A 10,676-nucleotide genomic window follows, 5' to 3' on the forward strand; every position below is an offset into this window, starting at 1 on the left:
AAAACAAAATGTGTTTTAAAGTACATTAAGTGTTAATAGTTCAATATTCTGATGGTGGTCATTGCTACAGCGGGTAGATTCAGTATTTTGGGTCTCCATATCACATTATTCAGAAAACATTATGATAAAAACTCACAAAGGCTTCATGATAAAATTAAATAAGATTCTAATTATAATCCATCCTCAACAGCAATGACAACTATTAGAATGTGGAGCCATTTAAAACGTTTTGCCACTTACTGTACCTTGAAGGCTGCAACTCACTTTTTAAAAATAAAACATTCAAATAAAAGTACTGTTTTCTACTGTGCCGTACTTCAACTGGCAACATCAAGGTAAGCATTAGGTCACACAACATTAAACATGTATAGTGCATGAATTCAACAGTCGTTTCCCACAAGTACAGTACAAAAACTTGGGCTTGGCAATACGTCAATGTTGTGATATTTATCTATTAACAATCAATGTATTAAATCTGAGGTAGAAGAGGCAAACAGTGTAACATATTAAACATGAGGTAGAAGAGGCAAATTATTACATTTGTAAAGAGGGGAAAAAACATCCTCAATACTCAGCTCAACAAATAGTCCATTCTGAGTGATTCACTCATTGAACAAATCATTCTTCAGTGTCAGTAGACGCCCTTTCAGTGGTTTGTTGTCCTCAAGACACATCACAACTTTTTGGATAAATGTGAATGTAAGCTCAAGATTCTTTGGGTACTGTAGGTCTAGTGCATAGACATACCCAAAGAGCAGGAGAAATGAGTCAGCCAGGTTTGTGGGACCACTCACAAGTATTTCATCTTCCACGACAATACAGATGCTCTCAGGGCTGAAGAGGGCCGCATCAGTAGTATCATCAGTGACAACTGTCAGGAGAGCCACCGGAGTGTCAGTGAGGTCTGGACCATCTGCTGACTATAAAACACAAATAATACAAAAATGAGTTCAGCCCCTCAAGGATACAAATCATGCTAATGATGTCTAGACATTACGGTCACTTTGCACTTAGACTGCAACTAAGCTACATGTTTAAACTATTTTCTTTACACATGCTTATTATTTTATGTTAGTTTCACACCTACCTGTAAGCATACTTTTGTTTAGTGGAATTCTTTATACTTACCTTTTCATTTATGTAATTTCTACATGTCAGTTTACAGAATAACAACTCAAGGAAACTTCATAAACAGGTCCTGGGGGCTATTCCAGAAAGGAGGTTCAACAAACTGAGCCTAACCCTGAACTCAGAGTTGACTTACCCTGTGAAGTGAAACTGAGTTTTCAGTTACAGAACAGCTGATCTGAGTTAGGTAAGTTGACTCAGAGTACGTTAACTCGGAGTTGAGCTTGTGCCTGACGACTAGTAAAAAGCCATCATCAATGGAGCTCCGATACGGTTATTCACCATGGCAACGGGAGAAAACAGGAAGCAGACATTTTCTGGCTGCGGCTGTTATATAAATCACTGACAGAGTTTCAGATGCAGTCGTCTTTTCATTTTGAATTTAACATCACTTTATTTTATATTAGCCTTTAAGGAAGTGGTTGAATGTTGTTCAATGTTTTATTTTAGGCTATTTTGTTTTATTTAAATCGGCTGAAAATGAAATATAAAAACATTTTATGTCATACTCAATGCGGCGACAAACTAGAAAGACGGACTTTGAAATTACGTTGTTGGAAAAAATACAATTGGCTATACTGATGGTTTTCACATAACCTGCTTTCTGGAATGCCCCTCTGGTTCTCCTAGAGTTCTTTGAGTGATGTCATGTTTAAGCTGACTGAATAGCTAAGCAAAGGGATTGATAGTGAGGCCAGTACACTTACATTACAGGTCCTGAAAAACTTGGAGGCATCTTCACGCAGGTACACAGGAAGTGCACGAAGGACGAGGGCCCGTCTCATATTTACATCACGTTGTTCCTACATGGACAAAAAATATCCAGTACAATAATAATTACACAAATATCAAAAACATTCATTGTACACTAATTATAGTAAAAATGAAAATGTTAAAAGATAAGCAAGTTAGATATTAACAAGCAAAGCATCAAAGTTGTGTGCTTATAGATCTGCTATTTCTGTTGTTGTTCTTTGTATTTAACAAAGTATTAATAAAGGGTTCAAGTGATCAACTGTTGACCCCACAGTTGAGATAAAAACATTTAGAGAAATAGCAAAAGAATGACTGTGGAAACACATAAAATAAAACCAATTATTAGTGTAACCCTCTCACCAGGCTCGAATTTGACTCTCACAATATTACCTTATTTAGAATATCTGAACAGCATGGGATATTAGGTGAGAAGGACATCTCCAATAAGAATCTCTATTGTAAACTTGCTAGGGTGAATGACAAATAGGGTATTAACTTCAGATAGAATGATTATAGACTTGGTTATTGTTATAAGGATATGCTTTCCCATGCATTAAATGAAACTGAAACAGTAAATGACTCCACCAATACAACAGACATAAGGTTCAAGATCTATATTAATCAAATGTTCAATGTATCACATCAAAAGAAATACAAATTATAAACCCCAATGATTTTTCCACAACCCCATGTCCAAATTATTTGCAAGCTTGCTTAAACCCTGGGCGCGCGTTGGAGCTCATAAAAAAAATGACGACATACATAAAGTCCCGAAGTCCACCCCACATTTGTAGTTACTCACTACTTGTAGATAATGCCTCAGCAAAATATAGTAGTTCCGTGCAGGTGTCCTCACAAGATCCACCCCGAACACAGCTATCAATGCAGCCAGTACTCGGTAGCAGCAACAGACATCCGTTGGAAACCCGAACTCGTTGATCGTCACAAGCAATTCTCTCCAAGTCTTGCACGATGCTAGGCTAACCTCTAGGATGTCGAATGTCTCCACAATGCGACGGCAGCTTCAGTCTCCACTTGGTCTTTCTTAACTAAATAATAAACACTCTCTTATAGAAATAAAATCAGGATTTCCCTTTAAAAAAACTCTGTAGGTATGGTTTTGTTCTCTCTTTATCGTTTCCTTTGGTCGTTTTTCCTTCACCAACCCCACTAACGTCTCTCCTCTCCCTTCTTTCAACTTTTCCCTCCCTTTTCTTTCCCAGTAACCAGTCCACTCTCCCATTGGCCACAACTTAACAAGTTACCTCATTGGTCAAAACTTTTACGAGATCCGTGGGAAATTTAAACTTAAAAGTAAACCAACCTATTCACTTGTAAATTTTTTTAAAACATTGCTTCAAAAGAAATGCATTAATGGCATTACAAATCAAGAGCTATTCAATCACCTTTTAAATCTAATACCAATGAATTATAACAAATACACTCTATACTTGGTTTTAGCAATGTATTACATTAGTAACACTATTTCATAATACATCCTACCTGAACTGTTAAAAGGATTTCGAGATGATCTCACAACCACACACTTGAGCCTAGGAAGAAATACAAACACAGGCCTGGTTAGCATCATGATAACACACTCACATTATGTTGTTTAGCATTGTTCGTTTCACGCTAGCACACACGTACACACAGCTCGATAACGTAACATATTTACTGTGTAAGGCAGACACTTATTGAAATAAGTATACTCACAGTACGCACTTGCATTACCGGCGAACAGCGAAAACTCATGGACCTTCCTCCACCGTCAATGTCCCGGGCAAACATGCATTATGGGAAATGTAGTTCATCCAGGAAACCTGCTGATAACGTTACACCGTTGTAAGATGAAGTAACGTAACGTATTTGTCACATATTTAACAACTTCTAAAGTTACAATTACTTAGATTTTTAAACTATTTACAACAAATATTCACTGTGCACATTGTACAAATGTATTCCCAGTTCCACATTTAAGACTATCAAAATTCAATTTTTAAAAAAACAACAGAGTTACTTACCAAATCAGAGGTGATGATAAGATGGCGCTTAAGAAAACGAAGGCAATAAGACTAATGATAAAAACGGAGGTGGTGGTGGTTTCAAGCGAGCAGCATAAAACTGCGCATTGCAAATAAATTAAAACAAATTAAACTGTGTTCCACATCCACACGGGCGGCCCAAACATCCCCGCATCAAAGCAAATTCAAGATGGCTGACTCAGCTTTCCTGAGGGAGAGATGACCCACCCACCAGAACGTCATGACGTCGATAACGTCATGACACTACCTAAACTTTTTGAGCGTTCCACACAAATTACCTATAAAATATTGAGCCCTCTTCAATTAAAGTGGCATAAATCTCAACAGAGCTCAACACTTTATAGTTTGGTCAACTGCATAACGACATTTGACTGTTATGACCTTATTACTTATGAGCTAGTACAACTGTTTGGGATTACAGTGTACTGTGGATATAGATACTTTTGTACCCGTTTCCTCCAGCATCTTCACAAGGTCCTTTGCTGTTGTTCCTGGATTGATTTGCACTTTTCGCACCAAAGTACGTTCATCTCTTTGAGACAGAATGCGTCTCATTCCTGAACGGTATGACGGCTGCGTGGTCCCATGGTGTTTATACTTGCGTACAATTGTTTGTACAGATGAACGTGGTACCTACAGGCGTTTGGAAATTGCTCCCAAGGATGAACCCATGGGGCGGCGCACAATTGGCCCAGCGTCGTCCAGGGTAGGGGAGGGAATGGCCGGCAGGGATGTAGAGCATGGCGTTTGCAACGCCAGGGTTGTGGGTTCGATTCCCACGGGGGGCCAGTATGAAAAATAAAAATAAAAAATAGATAATGTAAGTCGCTCTGGATAAGAGCGTCTGCTAAATGACTAAAATGTAAATGTAAATGTAAATGTAATGAACCAGACTTGTAGAGGTCTACAATTTTCTTCTGAGGTCTTTGCTGATTTCTTTTGATTTTCCCATGATGTCAAGCAAAGAGGCATTGAGTTTGGTAGGCCTTGAAATACATCCACAGGTACACCTCCAATTTACTCAAATGATGTCAATTAGCCTATCAGAAGCTTCTAAAGCCATAATGTTATTTTCTGGAATTTTCCAAGCTGTTTAAAGGCACAGTCAACTTAGTGTATGTAAACTTCTGACCCACTGGAATTGTGATTCAGTGAATTATAAGTGAAATAATCTGTCTGTAAACAATTGTTGGAAAAATTACACGTGTCATGCACAAAGTAGATGTTCTAACCGACTTACCAAAACTATAGTTTGTTAACAAGAAATGTGTGGATTGGTTGAAAAACAAGTTTTAATGACTCCAACCTATGTGCATGTAAACTTCCGACTTGAACTGTATTCTGGCAAAATAAATTATGTTTTTTTGTATGTTTTGCGAGGGTTCCTGTCAAGAAGTAACACGTGAAAATGACAGTACTGCCAGCCTTGTAAGAAACTCTCTCTCCATTTTCCCTCTATCCATGGGGCGGCACACAATTGGCCCAGCATCGTCCAGGGTAGCGGAGAGAATGGCCGGCAGGGATGTAGCTCAGTTGGTAGAGCATGGCATTTGCAACGCCAGGGTTGTGGGTTCGATTCCCACGGGGGGGCCAGTATGAAGAATAAAAAATAATAAATGCACTCACTAACTGTAAGTCGCTCTGGATAAGAGCGTCTGCTAAATGACTAAAATGTAAATGTAATCTTCCCCTCTCTCCTTCCCTCCCTTTGTTTTCTTTCCACCCCTCTCTCCCTCTGTCCACGACCTTCTGACTGTATCTTCTTCCCTCCCACCACTGACCATAGAAGAAAAGGTGACCGTGTCCTGTCTGTCTAGCTAAGGCCTATGAGGACTGGAATACCAATGACTCTCGGCTCAAGCTAATCAATTCTCAGAGGTAGATCTGCTGTGTGCCTGTGATATTGCACCGCTGATTATTGTCTCCAAAAGCAAGACAATCGATAGCCCCAAAATGTTGATATCAAACTGAAAGCCTTGCTTTCTAAAATGTTCTCACCTCGTCGTCCCCTATGCCCTAGGAAGCTTTGAAATGCACACCGAACCAATTTTGAGACAGTTATTTTGAGAAGAGTAGTGGATTAGAAAGACTTTATTGACATAGCATTCCAGAATATTCTGTCAGTTCTGTATATATTAACTTCCTCGGCATTAATAGAGTGAGACATTGAGTGATAAGACATAATGTGAAGAGAGTATGATGCTGCATCTACTAAGGCCCTGTCATTAACATTCTTCTGAAGTAATGGAGAAATGCTGGAGCACTAGACTTACACTGAGTGTACAAAACATTAAGAACTCTTTGCATGACATAGACTGACCAGGTGAATTCAAGTGAAAGTTATGATCCCTTATTGATGTCACTTGTTAAATCCACTTCAATCACTGTAGATGAAGGGGAGGATACAGGTTAAAGAAGGATTTTTAAGTTTTGAAACAATAGAGACATGGATTGTGTATGTGTGCCATTCAGAGGGTGAAACAAGACAAAAGAGTTAAGTGCGTTTGAACAGGGTATGGTAGAATGTGCCAGGCGCACCCGTTTGTGTCAAGAACTGCAACGCTGCTGGGTTTTTCACACAACAGTTTCCTGTGTATATCAAGAATGGTCCACCACCCAAAGGACATCCAGCCAACTTGACACAACTGTGGGAAGCATTGGAGTCAACATGGGCCAGCATCCCTGTGGAACACTTTTGACACCTTCTAGAGTCCATACCCTGACGAATTGAGGCTGTTCTGAGGGCAAAAGGAGGTGCAACTCTAAATTAGGAAGGTGTTCCTAATGTTTTGTCCACTCAGTGTACAGTGGGGGAAAAAAGTATTTAGTCAGCCACCAATTGTGCAAGTTCTCCCACTTAAAAAGATGAGAGAGGCCTGTAATTTTCTTCATAGGTACACGTCAACTATGACAGACAAATTGAGAGAAAAAAAATCCAGAAAATCACATTGTAGGATTTTTAATGAATTTATTTGCAGATTATGGTGGAAAATAAGTATTTGGTCACCTACAAACAAGCAAGATTTCTGGCTCTCACAGACCTGTATCTTCTTCTTTAAGAGGCTCCTCTGTCCTCCACTCGTTACCTGTATTAATGGCACCTGTTTGAACTTGTTATCAGTATAAAAGACACCTGTCCACAACCTCAAACAGTCACACTCCAAACTCCACTATGGCCAAGACCAAAGAGCTGTCAAAGGACACCAGAAACAAAATTGTAGACCTGCACCAGGCTGGGAAGACTGAATCTGCAATAGGTAAGCAGCTTGGTTTGAAGAAATCAACTGTGGGAGCAATTATTAGGAAATGGAAGACATACAAGACCACTGATAATCTCCCTCGATCTGGGGCTCCACGCAAGATCTCACCCCGTGGGGTCAAAATGATCACAAGAACTGTGAGCAAAAATCCCAGAACCACACGGGGGGACCTAGTGAATGACCTGCAGAGAGCTGGGACCAAAGTAACAAAGCCTACCATCAGTAACACACTACGCCGCCAGGGACTCAAATCCTGCAGTGCCAGACGTCTCCCCCTGCTTAAGCCAGTACATGTCCAGGCCCGTCTGAAGTTTGCTAGAGTGCATTTGGATGATCCAGAAGAGGATTGGGAGAATGTCAGATGAAACCAAAATAGAACTTTTTGGTAAAAACTCAACTCGTCGTGTTTGGAGGACAAAGAATGCTGAGTTGCATCCAAAGAACACCATACCTAGTGTGAAGCATGGGGGTGGAAACATCATGCTTTGGGGCTGTTTTTCTGCAAAGGGACCAGGACGACTGATCCGTGTAAAGGAAAGAATGAATGGGGCCATGTATCGTGAGATTTTGAGTGAAAACCTCCTTCCATCAGCAAGGGCATTGAAGATGAAACGTGGCTGGGTCTTTCAGCATGACAATGATCCCAAACACACCGCCCGGGCAATGAAGGAGTGGCTTCGTAAGAAGCATTTCATGGTCCTGGAGTGGCCTAGCCAGTCTCCAGATCTCAACCCCATAGAAAATCTTTGGAGGGAGTTGAAAGTCTGTGTTGCCCAGCGACAGCCCCAAAACATCACTGCTCTAGAGGAGATCTGCATGGAGGAATGGGCCAAAATACCAGCAACAGTGTGTGAAAACCTTGTGAAGACTTACAGAAAACGTTTGACCTGTGTCATTGCCAACAAAGGGTATATAACAAAGTATTGAGAAACTTTTGTTATTGACCAAATACTTATTTTCCACCATAATTTGCAAATAAATTAATTAAAAATCCTACAATGTGATTTTCTGGAATTTTTTTCCTCATTTTGTCTGTCATAGTTGACGTGTACCTATGATGAAAATTACAGGCCTCTCTCATCTTTTTAAGTGGGAGAACTTGCACAATTGGTGGCTGACTAAATACTTTTTTTCCCCACTGTATATCAAAGCATTGATGCAAAAGAGGCTGGGTTGTATCAAGAATAGGCCTAAGCTAGGGACGTGAATACATGCAATCACTTCAAATATACACTGAGATACATCAAGATGTCATGATATAATCGGCTTTGCCACATAGCTGACAAAGTCATACAGTGTTTGAAACTTGTGTGCGTCTAATAACTTCTTTGAAGAGTGTAAAAGAAGTTCTCTAATCATTAATATAAACATTTTAGCCATAAAAAAGAAGCAAACGCATGGTACAGTATATCAGTGGTTTCGGAGAGAAATCTCAAAACACAACTTCAGAGCAACATTTAACTAAGCAGCTTACTAATAACACTGGGTGAGAGATTTCACGTGCCTAATTTTCCTTTTGATATTTTTCTTTTCATTCTAAATCAGTTCTTTCTTGTGCCCATGTTCACTGACAAACAAGAGGGGGCATCAAAAACCGCAGTCGGAGGATGAAAAATGATTATTTCTCTCAAGAGCTTCACGCCTGGCAGTTGTACAGCAGAAACATATACTGTCTTTGTAGTCCAATTCAAATGGCTGCCTAAACTTCAAAAGACTTCATGAGCTACAAAGAGATTTGAAAGATCTATATCTGTATCTTTACAAAATGCAACATCTATACTGCATTTTCCCAATGATATTACATAGCTAATGTTCTACTAACTTGTCACGATCGTCGTCAAGAGAGGAGGACCAAGGCGCAGCGTGATGAACGAACATGTTTATTTATCATTAACGATAAACACGGACAGTAAACAAAAACAACAAACGACTCGTAACGTCCTAGGTAACATAGACCAACACGGAACAAGAACCCACAACCACAAAGGGAAAACAGACAGTTTAAATATGGCTCCCAATCAGAGACAACCAGCCCCAGCTGACACTCGTTGCCTCTGATTGGGAGTCACTCTAGCCAACATAGAAATAAACACAACTAGAACTCCCAACATAGAAATATAACACATAGAAAGAACACACCCTGGCTCAACATATAGAGTCCCAGAGCCAGGGTGTTACATAACTGCTCTATGTCATCAATACTATACCAGTATGGATGCTTGAATGAATAATATAGTCAGGCCATTTCTAGCTCCGCAACCTGAACTTGTTTTTCTGGGTTAGTTGCAGTCTCTGCCATAGAACATGTATTACCCCAATTCAGGTATGATCAAATTATATTGAGCAAAAAAAAAAACTGCCTTGGAATTCCAAACACATGGCTAAGTAGTTTGCTCCATCTCTGAATTCCACATATGTCACTGCTTGTGGCCTAATACAATTTCAACAAACAGGACCCTACGAATACTATCAGGTTTGCCTTTGGCTGAAACAATGGAAATGTTTTTCCCTCCAAACCACCTGTAAACTGGCAGGAAACGAAGGAGAGCGCTTTCAATATGGAATTATAATAATGACAGAACTACTTAAGTTTGTATTTAAAATTTTGTGGTTGCAAATTGAGTTTCGGGGTTGCAAGTACGATTCGCAAATGTGTAATTTAATTTCGCAAGCTTGTATCATGATGTGTGAAAGATTTAACAACGGTCGCAAACTTGCAACTTGACATTTGAATACATTCAATAAGATTTTCAAGCATCATTTATTTTCAGAATTAATGCAAGTCCATTTACGACTATGAATATTCTGCTGTGAAACAAAAATACACTTGCAGATTTTGAATCTGCGTGCGCTAGTAGTTCTGTCACTGTTGTCATGTTGTAGAAAGTTTTGTAAATTTGTAGGAGATTTGCAAGTAAAATCTTGATTTGCGCTCTGGGGCAGGACCTTTTACTCCTGACCAATCAGTTCCATCTGCAAAAACAATCAACTGCCTGTATTGGAGTGTTTAATTAGCCTAGTTAGCCAAGTTACTGACTGACTAGGTGTATTGTTTTTCATTTTTTTGTTATTGCATTTCAGGTGGAGATGGAGTAAGATCACTAGAAAGCAGCATGCTGCCAGACCACCACATGACACTAGAGGTATTAGTCAATGCTTATGAATTGGATATTGTATGTGGATTGCCCATTTAGATCAATGATACTAACAAAATGGTTGGATTGTTCAGCAACATATGCTGTAAATGCTAACACGGCTTTGGTGATGAAAGGTACCTAATGAATTTGTTATAAAATGATGGCACGTTTAAGGTAGTTGTGGTTCTCAGCAACGTGAACCAGCACTGAAATTTGATCAATGAAGTTAATTTCTTCCCCCCTCTGCTCTTTTCCTCAGGTTGAAGCACATTCCTAACACCCAGACAGATGTAAAGAACTTGGGAACCTCCCAGCCATCAGGAAAATCATCTTGTTCTTGGAGATTATTC

General features: G+C 39.6%; 1 long non-coding RNA gene across 2 annotated transcripts; it reads right to left on the bottom strand.

Annotated features, from left to right (window-relative positions):
• Positions 1–559: 559 nt before the first annotated feature.
• On the bottom strand, positions 560–4,016 carry LOC121537514. Of its 2 annotated transcripts, none has more exons than XR_005995091.2 (5): positions 3,909–4,016; positions 3,601–3,707; positions 3,388–3,437; positions 1,836–1,931; positions 560–920 (listed from the first exon to the last, which is right to left on the bottom strand). It is a non-coding gene; the product is annotated as an uncharacterized LOC121537514 (long non-coding RNA). The 2 variants fall into 2 exon arrangements; XR_006657321.1 differs by having other exon boundaries at positions 3,601–3,710.
• Between the last annotated feature and the right edge of the window lie 6,660 nt (positions 4,017–10,676).

The sequence above is a fragment of the Coregonus clupeaformis genome, chromosome 24, assembly GCF_020615455.1.
Source record: "Coregonus clupeaformis isolate EN_2021a chromosome 24, ASM2061545v1, whole genome shotgun sequence".
Taxonomy (NCBI): Eukaryota; Metazoa; Chordata; class Actinopteri; order Salmoniformes; family Salmonidae; genus Coregonus; species Coregonus clupeaformis.